This window comes from Pipra filicauda, unplaced genomic scaffold (assembly GCF_003945595.2).
Source record: "Pipra filicauda isolate LSUMZ 115617 unplaced genomic scaffold, ASM394559v2 scaffold325_size820570_pilon, whole genome shotgun sequence".
NCBI classification, from domain to species: Eukaryota; Metazoa; Chordata; class Aves; order Passeriformes; family Pipridae; genus Pipra; species Pipra filicauda.
In genome coordinates this window covers 1-14,299 of record NW_024104449.1, presented here as the reverse complement: position 1 = coordinate 14,299, position 14,299 = coordinate 1, and the positions used below count along the sequence as shown (strand labels likewise).

At 36.7% G+C, this 14,299-nt stretch overlaps 1 long non-coding RNA gene across 1 annotated transcript; it reads left to right on the top strand.

The window, feature by feature from the left end:
- The first annotated feature begins 2,414 nt into the window (after positions 1 to 2,414).
- On the top strand, positions 2,415 to 14,263 carry LOC120323713. Its single transcript, XR_005564472.1, has 3 exons — positions 2,415 to 2,543; positions 6,708 to 6,790; positions 13,659 to 14,263. It is a non-coding gene; the product is annotated as an uncharacterized LOC120323713 (long non-coding RNA).
- The last annotated feature ends 36 nt before the right edge of the window (positions 14,264 to 14,299 follow it).

Here is a 14,299-nt window from a genome sequence, read left to right as displayed (position 1 = left end):
ATGGGCGTTAAATCTCTTTAAAAATCACAACAGGAAGGTTTTTGTAGACACTATTTTAATCTTTCTCTCTTTCTCATTCCTCTCTTGTTCTCCTTACCCCCTTTGTTCTTACTCCTTCCTCCTCTCTCTCACCCTTCAAGTAGCTGGATTATATGATAATTCCAGTTTCTTGTAAGCAAGTATAGTGTCTTGTTAGCATCTCTTTATATTGACGAAAAGACGATTGGAGAAAACATAATTTGGGCTGCTTCTTTTTTATCAGGAGTCCCAGATTAAACCTACATAGTACTGCCCCAGTGTATTCCTAATATACTTCCTTTTACTGATCTTTATAGTATCTCCCTGGCTTTTTAATAATGCAGTGGAATTTACCTTTTAAAATATTACTCCTTCTCCTCTTTATTATCGCTCTGCTTATCTACTCAGCATGGTTTTCTTTGTAGCATTGACTGTAATTATTTCTTTTTCTATAAAGAGAAAACTTGGATATTAGATAAAATTATAAAATTTTTAATTTTTAAACTAATTATGTCATTTCCATTTTATCAGAAACTGTAATGAATTTTGATAGTGGATAAGAAAAAATATTTGCTTTTTTCTGGAAACAATTTTTCTAAGTTCTTTCCTGCTACATATTGTGGTTCTTTTCTGTACACTATTGTATCTGCATTTTTACAAATGCTAAGTTCCTTACTACTGTACATGTAGCACCTATTAAAGATGTTTAGTCATAAGAACAATAATGGCTATTCAGAAATAAATAAGCTTGTCAAGATTTACACTGTTGTGAATATGTTGTTTCTCAGACTATCATGCTGATCAATTTTTTCTGCTAACTAGCTCAATGTTTTTTAAAATAAAGTTCTAAAAAAACTGGATGACAACTTTATGGAACAGATTATGAGGGACCCTATTTGCAAAGATGCCTGCTTGGGAGGTGATTGGTGGCTGTCTTGGACACAGCAACCACAAGGTGATAGAGTTTAAAATCTCTGTTAACAAAAGGAAAAGTGCCAGCAAAACTTAAAACTATGGACATGAGGAAAACAGACTTCAGGCTGCTCAGAGAATTAATAAGTAAGGTCCCCTGCGAAAATGTTTTTGCAGGTACTGGAGTCTATCAGTGCTGGTCACTTTTCAAACATCACCTTCTAGAGTCACAGGAGTAGGCAATTCCCAAATGTCAGAAGTCAAACAGACAAGGCAGAAGGCTGGCTTGGCTGAGCTGGGATCTTCTTTTGGAAATAAGGCAAAAAAGAAAGGGGTATGCCCAGTGGAAGCAAAGTCAAGTGACATGGGAAGAATACAGAGATGCCGCTTGCAACTGTAGGGAGAAAACTTGTGCAGTCAAAGCTCAACTGGAGTTGAAGCAGGCCAGAAATTTGGGGGACAATAAGAATTTTTTCAAATATATTAATGGATGAGCAGTCTTGGGAATCTGGAGAGGTCCCTGCTGACTGGAAGCTAGTCAATGTTGTCCCAATTTTCAAGAAGGGCAAAAAGGAGGACCCCAGAAACTACAGGCCCATAAGTCTCACTTCAGTGCCTGGTAAAATCATGGAGAAGATTATTCTGGAATAATCTTCAGGTGGAAAAACACCTGAAGGACAATGCAGCAGTCAGTTAAAACAGCCAGCAGAGTTTCATGAGGGGAGAATCCTGCTTATCAAACCTGATTTCCTTCTTCGACAGGATAATCCACCTAGTGGATCTAGGAAAGCGAGTAGATTTAGGTTTTTTTGACTACAGGAGAACTTTTGATACTGTCTCTCACAGGATCCTTCTGGAGAAATGTCCAGAGTACAGCTGGATAGCGACCTCACATGAGGGGTGAGCAACTGGCTCACAGGTCAGGCACAAATAATTATAGCAAATGGGGTAACAGACTGGCGTCTAGTCCCTAGAGGGTTCCACAGGTCTCCATCCTCAGCCCAGTGCTCCTCAAGGTCTTCATTAATGACTTGGATGCAGGACTTGAAGGAATGCTAAGTAAGTTTGTCAACAACACTAAATTTAGAGGAGCTGTTGACTCCCCTGAAGGTAGAGAGGCCCTGCAGAGAGACCTTGACAAATCAGAGAGATAGGCAATCACCAACTGTATGAAATTTAACAAAGGCAAGTGCCAGATTCTGTACTTGGGATGGGGCAACTCTAGTTGTGCCTACAGACTAGGGAATGAGAGGCTGGAGAGCAGCACTGCAGAAAGGGACATGGGGATCCTGGTAAACAGCAATTTGAATATGAGTCAGTAGTGCCCTGGCAGCCAGGAGGGCCAACTGTGTCCTGGTGGGCATCAGGCAAAGTATTGCTAGCTGGTGGAGGGAGGGGATTGTCCCGCTCTGCTCTGCACTGGTGCAGCCTCACCTTGAATATTGTGTGCAGTTTTGGGCATCGTAAGATAAAAAAGACATCAAGTTCTTAGAGAGCATCCAAAGGAGGGCAACAAGGATGGTGGAAGGGAAGGCATATGAGGAGCAGCTGACTTCACCTTTTCTATTCAGCCTGGAGAAGACTTCAACATCCTCACAAGGGGAAGCAGAGAGGTAGGTACTGATCTCTTCACTCCCATGACCAGTGACAGAACTCGAGGAAATGGCATGAAGCTAATTCAGGGGAGGTTTAGGTTGGATATCAGGAAAAAGTTTTTCATTCAGAGGGTGGTTGGGTGCTGGAAAAGGCTCCCCAGGGAAGTGGTCACAGCACCAAGTCTGAGAGAGTTCAAGAAGAATGTGGACAATGCTCTCAGGCGCATGGTGTGATTCTTGGGGTGTCCTGCACAGGACCAGGAGTTGGACTCAATGGTCCTGATGGGTCCCTTCTAACTCAGTGTATTCTATGATTCTATGATTCTATTATAGTTTATTAATATGAATTTATTGTCATGTGTCATTTACAGGAAATATGAATTTAAATAATTATTTTACATTTAAAGAGCTGTTTTAAGTATCACAGCTTATCATATTGAATAGAACTAAGTATATTATGAGTTTCTATTTAATCAAATTTTATATCATGTGTATCATTAGCAACTATTTATTTATCATTTTGTTATGTCAATTAAAATATTATTTGGCATATATATATCTTTTCATTCATGTTCTGATGGTGTTCCATATTTATGCTGGAGCTGAATTGGATACAATATTTATAACCCGTCTAAGAACACAAGCTTTTATAGAGGGAAAGTCCACAAAAAAGTGTATTGTGACTGCAGCACTGGTGAAAAAAGGATGACTCACAAGTCCTTGAGTAATTTTCATCTAAGTAATGCTCTTGGCAGGGTGCACACTTGTCTGATTTGGAGAAGCGACAAATGACTTTGAAATTTTACCAGGGTCTAGACTGTGCAATGAAGCATGCATTATTCCTTCCTATTCTCTATAATTGCTGCTTGAATGGTTGCCTCAGCTTAATCAACAGATCAATCTTCCATACTTTTCTAGTGCCAGAACAATTTACATTTATACCTTAACTTTCTTTCATTGTTCTCCACAATTTAACTGCAGCCTCAACTTTCCTTGGTACCATCATTACATACTGAATTAATGTAAATAATTAGTGCTTACATCCACTTTCAGTTTGACTTGAAACTTGAGATAATTTTAAAAATATACATGATTTTACAGATAAACCAAGTGCTCTTACACTTCAAAGATAGAAACATTTTTGCAACAACTCTATATTTTTAAAATACGTTCTTGTGTGTTTGATTAAATTATATCTTCTGGCAAAGAATAAAGAGTTTCAGGACAAAAAAGGATGTTTTACTAGGTCTAAAATGAAAAGCAATCTCAGACATTAGCTTGCAACAGCAGCTTAGACAGCTGTCCATTTTATAATTGCAATGACAACAGCTTAATTGATCATAAAGTCTTATAAGCAATATTGTCATATTGTAGACTTTCATTGCATTTATTCATTATGACCCTCAGAGGTACAAATGACACATGAAGGAAGTGACCATCAGCATGGCAGGAAATGGTCATTTTAAGCTACAATTTGCCCATAGAACTACAGATTTTTTGGGGAGTCAGTACCTCCCATAAAACAATTTAAGGCACTGAGATCTCTTTTTATTTTATGTTGTTCTTTCTTGTACTGGTTACAGACTGTTGCACAGCTCAGAGTTCCTTAGAAGAGCTGTATTTGTTGTGCTATGCTCCCAGTTAAGCACATCCCCAGCTAATATATGGGATGGGAGGATGTATTTAAAGAGACATAAAACCTTTCTACATCTTACTCCCTGTCCTCCCAGAGTCCTGTATCTTGCTAAAATACATAGGAAATACTGAAAGATGGATATTCCTAATACACAATCCCTTCTCATGTTGTCAGACTTCAGTAGATGGAAATTTTAAAATATGCTAGTCAAATTCTCCTGGTGCTTATCTGCCTCTCATACACAAAGGTACACAGACTGCTAAATGATAACTTGTTTTAGCAGCCCCATTTGTTTCCTTTCATACTTATTATCCACTTAGCTTCTAAACCACCTCTATGTCTCATTTATTCTTATTTTCCTACAGAGAGGACTTAGAATGGTTTTGTCTGCATTATTTTAATTTGTTCAAGTTTATTTCATTTACATATTCATTTTACAGATTTCATTTTTCTAATTTAAATTAGCCATTTTTTGTGTTTTCTAAGAAGACCAAAAGAATAGTATAAAAACCTGCTTTACCAGTGGAACCGAAGGGCTTTTGCAAAAATGACAATAAGAATTAGGAGCAATCTAAGAATTTGAAGTCAGCTTTTTATAGCTAGAAGATCTTGCCTTCTGATTAAGCTTTCTCGTCACATGCTTTGTATATAGGCTTTAGCTCACAGCAGATCTCTGATCACACACACCTGTATTTAATGTTCCTGTAATGGTTTCAGTAATTGATTGCTCCAGTAATATTTCTAAAGAACATTGGAAATGCTGGAAATCATTGTTGTTGGAAATCATTGTGCTTTAGCTCCAGTTACTGGATCTTTTCGTATTTCTTTCTGATAGACTAAAGATCGCTTTATCTGAAAGCTCTTCCTCAGTATAGTGAATGCACCAAGTGACAGAAAACTAAATTACACCCCATAGCTATTTTATGTTTGGACCTCTCAATGCAAACATTTCATTTACTAAATCAGTATTAATAAAAAAACGTGATCTGTATAAACTATAGAGTGATCCCTGTCAATTACAGAACATTAAAATATTATCCTAACTATGAAGATGGTGCAAATACTTACATCACAAATGTCTAGAATCTCACACTGCTCCATGAAGAACAGAATCAGAAAGAGCATCTCATTTAGCATCAAGAAATTGCTTAGTCAGTGATTTTTTTAATAGTTCTATCTTTATTTTGTAAAAATAGATAGAAGCATCCTCTTATATAATTCTTTAAAGTTTGTGCAGTATTTGTCCTTAATGTTTTGTTTTGATTGCTAAATATAATCAATTCAAATAAAAGACACTACCCTCTTGCAATGTCCAAACCTATTCTTTAAAATTATTTATTTTAAGAAATCATTGCTAGTGATTAAGATGAAAAGACTGAGGAATCAAAAAAAGATGTGCTGTAGAAACCCATGTTAAATATGTCATGATGACCTTTCAGCTGTGATTAAGTGGAATAAGCTCTGAAATCCTTAGTATGAGAAAGACATGGACCTGTTGGAGCAGGTCAAGAGAAGGGCCCTAAAATGTTATCAGAGGGATAGAACACCTCTCCTTTGAAGACAGACTGAGAGAGTTGGGTTGTTCAGCCCGGAGAAAAGAAGGCTTCAGGAAGACTGTTGCAACCTTTCAATAGTTAAAGGGCGATTATAAGAAAGGTGGGAACAGAATTTTTAGGAGGACCTCTAGAATAGGACAAGGGGTAATGGTTTTTACCTAAAAAGGGGTAGATTCAGACTAGATATAAGGAAGAAATTTTTTATGATGAATGTGGTGAAGCACTGGAACAGGTTGCCCAGAGAGATGGCAGATGCCCCATCCCTGGAAATAGTCAATGTCAGGTTAGATGAGGCTCTGAGAAAACTGTTCAGGTTGAAGACGTCCCTGCTCATTGCAGAGGGAGGTGGACTAGAAGACCTTTAAAGGTCCCTTCCAACCCAAACTATTCCATGATTCTATAATTCTGTGAAGACAACTAGACTCAAGAAGGTTTTGTTTGGAGGTTGTTTATTTGTGGTTTTGGTTTGCTTGGTTTTGTATTCCTCTCTGTTTTAGGAGACCCTAGTCTATATTTTTACCTGCTTGGATTAATTTTTAAAAACCCTTATAGGCATTGTACTGTTTTGTTTTGTTTTGTTTTTAAATTAAAATCTGGTATGTATAACACACATCTAGCGTACTTTCCACTATACTCTGGAATGTCCTTCCTACACTATAAAAAGCTCAATCACTATGAGATATGTGATAAATTGTTAGCAATTCTATAAACAAATACAAATGAAATTTGTTCTAGTATGTAAACCGATAAATAGAACGAATCTTTCTTTTTTATTGGATTTCCTTGGTTTTATATCCATGAATTATTCACAAAAAGATGACTGAAAAAATGATATCTTGAATCTTGTGATTGTTATCATGCATATTAGATTGTTACTTCAAGTTACAATGAAGATACAATTATATTCTTTCCATATGTTTAAGTTTATTAGAACAGAATTTTAAAACAAGAAAATTAAGACAAATCTGCTTGCTGTGTGAAATATTTCAGATGTACTCTGCTGATAAATTTAAATGGAAGAAAATTGAATTAATATTCAGTCTTGGAGAACAACTCATCATGCAGGAAGGAAGGTAAGCAAATTATTTTCTGCCTTGAATCCTATCAAATATTCTGTTGTTTATGATAATAAATTCTGGCCAGAACACAGGGGACTGTCTATGGGAAGATGCTCAAAGAGCACCAAAAAATCATAAAAAATAAAAAAATATAAAAATTATTTTTTTCTTTCCACGTGTATACAACACAGTATGGTATTTGCTGGGAAAGACAACAGACAGGATCTTACTTATCACAAAATTTGATAGTCAAGACATTTTTAGTAATTTATAGTAAGAGAAATAGATTTATCTGAAATAACTGAAGAATCTATTAATTATCTTATTTTCCTTCATATCTTATTGAGAACACAGAATGATATTAAGACCTTCATAATTTGTGAGGTAGAGAAATCTCACAGGACTAACTATATATGAAAAAGGATCTGTAATTCAAACGGAGAAAAAACCCCACACTTTTGTATAAGCAAATTCATTTTCCCTCTACAATGCACTTGTTCCTTCTGCTCCTGCAAATGGTATACCCTTTCCTGCTATTGTGTATGAACGATGATTTTTTCACCGTGCTTTGTGACTGTGTGATTGAATAGATCTTGAAACTAAATGTAAATGAGACTAAATGAATTTTCAAGTGTTATAAAGAAATTTTTACGTACAAATTATTTACTGAACTGTACTAGTCACTTCCTCTCACCATATACTTTTACACATTTTAGTTAATTTTTAAGAACTGTACCATCCACATTCTACTGAAAAGCAGCACTTGTATTGTAGTGTGTAGTCACAACAACAAAAAAAATTCATGTAATTACTCTGCACTGGCTCTAATATAATTACTCTCAAAAAATACAGATGCTACAGGATATTCAACAGTGTACTCAACAGTGCTGAGATCTTTCATTTTCACAAACAGTATTTAACAATTTGTTCTCTGGTCTACCTTCCCTTATCAAATCACATTCACTCATTCCTTTCTTAACCTGTAACCCGGCACAGTAAAGTGGCTTCTAAATTTAGCATTTAAATACTTGCATGACTCCAACTCAAACTTCCAGTTTCAGAACCAAGCACTGAAACTCAGCTCTATTCACTCAGCTCTATTCAGCTCTATTCATGCATGAACTTAAAGGCCCAGACGCGAGGGAAAATGCATACAACTGAGGTAAAGAAGTTCCAGGCATAGGACATTTCTGATCTGTACCTCTGTTCTGTTTCTTTGAGACTTGTTTTATGGTCTAGAACTCATAACAGAGTTTGGGGTAGGCACTTTTGTTATATGGCTATGTGACTGTATGTCTGACACTATTTAAAAACTAATGTCTAGGTAAGAAAACAATGAGATGGGCTGCTTAATAGTTGTTTCTTTCCTATTTTAATCTCTGATTATTTTCTTCTTATTTTCTTCTCTGATTCTTATTTTTTTCTCTTCTTATCATTCTCTTCTTCACAGGTGAACTTACATACAAATCTAAATCCTGTGTCAGGATTTATGTCATTAAGAAGTCTGTGAGTTACCCTGAAAATACAGAAGTCTCACAACAACTAGCTTTTCACTGGTCAAATACTAAAATGTTCAGCTTCCTTCTTTTGGCCATATAAACGAAAACTAAGTGCTGTGATATCAAATTAGGCAAGTATCTACCTCACACCTGAGCTTGTTTGGACTTCACAAAATATGAATTTACTCACTCATCTCAGCAGTCATATCCAAGAAAATAATTGTGTTTAAATCATGAAATGTTTTTACCCATGTTTAATCTCAGATGCAGGTTGCCTTTTTAAACCTTTCTCTTTTTAAATACAAAATTCAATAATCCTATTCTATGGAACAAATGAAACAATACAATTAAAGTGAGCATCTTAACTGATTTAAGACATCTGTTAAGAATCTGAAATCTTCCTGTAAGTAAGTTCTCAGGAAACTACTACTCATTCATGGATGACATGGCCAAGCTATATAATAGAGGAGCATTGACTGGTTTCTTGTAAACAATTATGAAATTTCATATGTATCATATATTTTCCTAGGTTCTTAATAGCTTTGTACTGTAATGCAGGATTTTAAAAATACCTGAGTTTCCTTTCTTGAGTCAGGTACAGCAGCATGGAATTTTCTATATCATATTTTCAAAAGTCTGTGGATCAACCCCTTAACTATATTTATGTAATAAATTACAAACATTTTTGCCCTCATGTATCATTCCATATTATCTAAATAGCTAACTACCACTAACATAATGAGAGTTTGTTGCAAATGACTTCTTAAAAAGTCTAGTAAAAATTTTTTTTGATGGAAGAATAGATTTTCAAATCTGCTCCAATTTTATTTAAAAAATGAGTTCTCACTGATTTTAATGAGATTAAGAAATGGTAGTTCTTCCCTTATGCAGGATGATTGTATTTATTTATTAAAAAAGAAAATTATTCATATAGAACAACTTCTCCAGTACCTTGTTTCTGATCTTCTATTTTTGCTCTAAGGAAAAGAAGCTTTACTCCAAAATGAGGAAAAGTAAACATTGTCACTCATATCTCTGAACAATCAGAGAAAAATATTTTAATAGCAAAAAAAGAATTTCCATTTTAGGAAATAAAAAGTGAAGGTGACTAAAATCTATACTGAATGTTTTCTTCATTTGATTATGCTGCCAAATATATTTATTAAAAGAGGTTGCTAAAAACTACAAAATTGTTATAATTTATAATACTGTTCAAGCATCTGTTGTAAATAGCAGAACTTCAGCCTGGGATTGATGATTTTCTTGTCTAATAAGATCTAGTATATTATCACCTTTGAGTATCTTTCACTGTCAATTTTTAGATTCTCTTGAGTTTTACTCCCTCCTCTCATTTCTGATGCAATTTCTTATCAGACACTCAAGCAGTCTCCTTTCCTCTCTCCTTCCCTCTCCTCATTCCCTTGTTGCTCTTCAGCTTTAGGTCGGTCACAAACACTTTGATGATATAATCTTCCTTCTGTATTCTCTGATAAAAACTGTTTCTCTTGTGTGCATTTCATTTTCTAATGTAGTACAGTGATGTTCTAATTTCTGTAACATGCTTTGGCAGTTTAAGTTCATCTGTTTGAGTTGACTAGAAACTATTAAATACATCAAGCGTTTCAGAGCTAGCTATTGTGAGATATGATATTATCTGCTGAGTTTTATTATTTTGTTGCACATACCCGCTTCAGACATGGAATAAACTGCTGTTTAAATCTTCTCCATGTATTTTTTATGCTACCATAATGCTCTGTCCTTTGAGCTTTTTCATTATTTTCTTCATTTTTCCATTTAGGATTTATAAAAATAAGTAGTCATTCTGTTATTGCCTCATGATTGTTGAGAATATGCTATATCAGCAGGAGTGTAGTAATGGGATAAGATGCATTCTATTACACCTCTTCAGCCTTGTCTGCTTTGTAACCACACTGACAGGCTCTGCTAATGCATCACCTTGTTCATTGGTATTATTTTCCAGACCTGGGAGAAGGATCACTTACCAAGACTTATTCCACAATGCCAGAAAACCACCTCCTAGTTGGTCAAAGAGGAGTCAGTTCAGGGGAAATAAGTCAACTCGTTGCAATCGGGCATTCAGTCTCATTTTTCAGATCATCTACAATCTTACTGATATTTTCAGAGTTTTAAAAATATATGGTTTGGATTCTCCAGTGCCAATTTAAGATCCAGCTAAGAGACAGAGTCTGTCTATGCTTATTTAACTTCTAAGACAGAGCTATGGACAGCAACCTAGTCTATGATAACTGTACTTTTTTATCTGATTGTCTTTCATTGAGGTAGAACAGCCTCCTCTTTCTCCTAGATAAAAATACTGTGTTAAGCTGTCCATTTACTTTTTGGCTAATGTTGCCTACCCTGCCAGTCCTTCCCTATCCATGGATATGTAGGATTACTGGAATTTCAGCTAGCTTCTGTTTTCCTGCCACGATGATCAAGTATTCTGGTTGCCTCATTGCAAGCTGGAGTGCATTCAGCAGCTGATTCAATATCAGTGTCACACAAGCTGGGAGAGGATGCCTGCGAAGACCTTTTTCACATGGGATAGCTGACTGTAAATGTGGCCCTTTCTGCACTGGTAGTGACCCTGAGACACAGGATGGGAGAGAAAATCATCTGCTTTTACACATTTTTAACATCCACCCTTTACACCTATATACACTGCTTCTTCATTCACCAGTGAACTTAGGCCTTTTTCATTCCCATGACACAATATTTAATTCCTCCTCTTTTCACCAAATCTAGTTTCTATGAGGCAGATAACAATAAAGAATTATCACATCTCAGGTCTCTGGGTCTGTAATGCTTAGAAAAAGACCTCTTTTAAATCTACCATTGTAAAAGAAATTGTAATTCTAACTTGCGGATCTCTCTCATGACATTTTCTCTCCAAAGGTGCTTTCTTGATGCTATCTGCATTATCTGCACACTATCCTTCCTGCAGCTGGGTAAAATTCTATAGACATGAAGTGTCAAGGGCTTCAGAAACTTCTACATATTTATGCCTTAATTTTTTTAACAAAATTTTTTTAAACAAAAGCTTTCAAAATGCCTAAACTAAGTTATATTTCATAGAATAATGGTGTGGTTTGGGTTAGAAGGGACCTTAAGGATCATTTAGTTCCAAGTCCCCTGCCATGGACAGGTACACCTTCCACTAGACCAGGTTGTTTAAAGCTCACTTCAACCTGGCCTTGCATGCTTCCACCGATGGGGCATCCACAATTTGGCTGGACAACCCATTCTGCTGCCTCACCACTCACATAACAAACAAGTTCTTCCTCATACCTAATAATAACATAGCTAAGAAGTCTAATTGGATAAAAATATCTTTTCTTCCAGTTTAAGGCCATTACCCCCTATCTTATCAAAACAGCCCCTCTTAAGCTCTCTTCTAGGTGTTGGAAGGCTGGTCTCAGGTTTCCCCAGAACCCTCTCTTCTCCAGGCTAAACAAACCCATCTCTCTCAGCCTGTCTTCATAGGAAAGATGTTTCAGCCCTCCGATCATCTTCATGGCCTCCTCTGGTCTAGCTTCAACAGGTCCATGTCCTTCTGTTGGGAGCCCCAGAGCCAAACACAATATTTCAGGTAGAGTCCCACCAGAAAAGAATAGAGGGGCAGAATGACCTTCATCCACCTGCTGGCCATGCTGCTTTTGATGCAGCCCAGGATATGATTGGCTTTCTGGGGTTCAAGTGCACATTGCCAGGACGCACTTAGCTTCTTGACCACCAACTTTACTAAGCCTTTCTCCTCTGGGCTACTCTCAATGCATTCTCCATCCAGCCCATATTTGTGCTTGGGATTTCCATGATGCAGGTGCAGGACCTTGCATTTGGCCTCGTTGAACTTGATGAGGTTCACAAGGGTCCACCTCTCAAGCCTGTCAAGGTCCCTCTCAACGACATCCCTTCCTCCACTGTGTCAACTGCACCACACAGCTTGGTGTCATCAGTAAACTTGTTTAATCCACTGCCTCTGTTGCCAGCAAGAATTGCTTACAAAAATATGCAAAAGATATTAATTGCTTGTGGTGGTTTGAAGCTGGTTCCCTACCAAGTCTCCAAACCTCACCACAAGAGCTCCCCCCGCCCCCAAAACCAAGGGAAAGGAAAAAAAAAAACTTAAGGAAAAAAAAACCAAGAGAACCGAAGAGAGAGAGAGGCAGCTAAAGCAATATATATATAAATATATTTACACTTATATTACATTTATAACAAGTGAAATATATGTACAATTTCAAAAGGAAAAGGGAAAGAGGAGGGGGAAGGAAAAAAAAAGAACAAAACCAAAATAAAATATACACGATCGACAGCCCAAGATCTAGCAACTAAAAGAATTAGCAAAAGAATATCTTACTATTCTCCCTGGGACAACGGAAAGTCGCGCTGGAACGATCGCCGGCAACCTCCGTCTCTCAAGGTGGGCCAGGCCTTACCAGGCCTCACTCCCCAACACGACAGACTCAACAGCAGGGAACCTGCACCTCCAAAGCCACCGGAAGGCAAGAGGAGCAAAGGCCTCTACTCCTTTCTTCTTACACCCTGACTTACGTAAAAATCGTAGGGAATACCGGGTAGTCTGGCCACTTCCTTGGTTACAAACTGGTCACCAGGGAAGGCCCAGACTAAACTACCACATTGCTTAAGCAGACCTATAAACACACTGTTCTCTTTCACTGCTACACATTATAACATTTCAGTGAAATTATAATGAGGTTGCCTTCTATGAAGTCTCAGCCTGAGAACAGGGGTGCTGCTTGGATCCTAATGCAGTGACTCATATAGAACCCTACTTTGGACAATTCTAGTATTCACTTTATTACAAAATACTAAATTAAATGTGAATAACAATGAACGAACAGCATATTATAGTCCCTTTTCCTTAGTTCTTATATATATATCTAGAGTAACTGTGGTGAAAAGCTTTACTGACTTATTATGTTAATGAAAATTATTAGACTTTATAGCAGTGGGAAGGATACTAGATCTTGTGAAGGTTAAACATTTTGAGTGGTTCAGCCCTATAGCTCATGCCATTTGAGTTTCTTTCCTCTTAAAGCATTCATTTTATGAGGTTGTTAATTTTGATTTTTTTTTAATTATGATGTGTGATTTATCATCTGTTAGTCTGGAAAGTGAAATTCAGCAAGTAAGGTCATCATTCAAGCAAATTGCCCTTTGACCTTCACCTTTCCTTTCTGCTATGATGCAATGACGGTTAAATTTTTCTTTTGTCAAATATTTGCATTTGGGTGAAAAATGTGTTCTTTTTTTTATCCACAGAGGAGGTATATTTTTTGCTATAAATGTAAAATGTAGTTTCAAGGTTATAATTCTTTGGTTTCTCCTTTGTCTTTCAGCATTCCTTTGTGAATGGCATTGTGAATTACACTGGCTCATATCATCATTTTCCTCAGAGGCACCCCCCCAAAAAAACCTCAAAACCAAAACCAACCAACCAACCAAAAAACACTAAAAAAACCCAAGCAGACTGGAGGAAAATCTCCATGTGGATGACCTTGCACATTTTATAGATAACAGCCCCTCTGGGGCTGCAGAGTTCAGAGGCATATTTCAAACTGTAGGAATCCTAGAGAGCTTGAAGTTAAAAAAAAAAAAAAGAAAAAAAAAAGAAGAAGGAAAAAGAAGACAACTCTCATCTACTATGAGCATTCAACTGTGAAATAATTACTCCACTGACCTTGTTTTACCACTGACATCCATGAGAGCAGAGATTAATAAAGGTTGAGTGCTTCTGCAAATCTCACCTTTAGTGTCAGTAAGAAAACCTGCCCATTCCAAATTCTTACTTTAGCTGATACTTTAAGGAATTACCATGAAGACCTATGATAGCCCCTCCAAGGTTGGAGGGGCACGGAAGGGAGAACAGAAGAGAAAATATAAGGAGACATAAGTTATCTTTCCTTCCCTGCACCTACGTAAAAAGTTCCTCAGTCAAAATGTCCATTCTGCTTGTAATAGTTAATCAAGTCTTTAACTT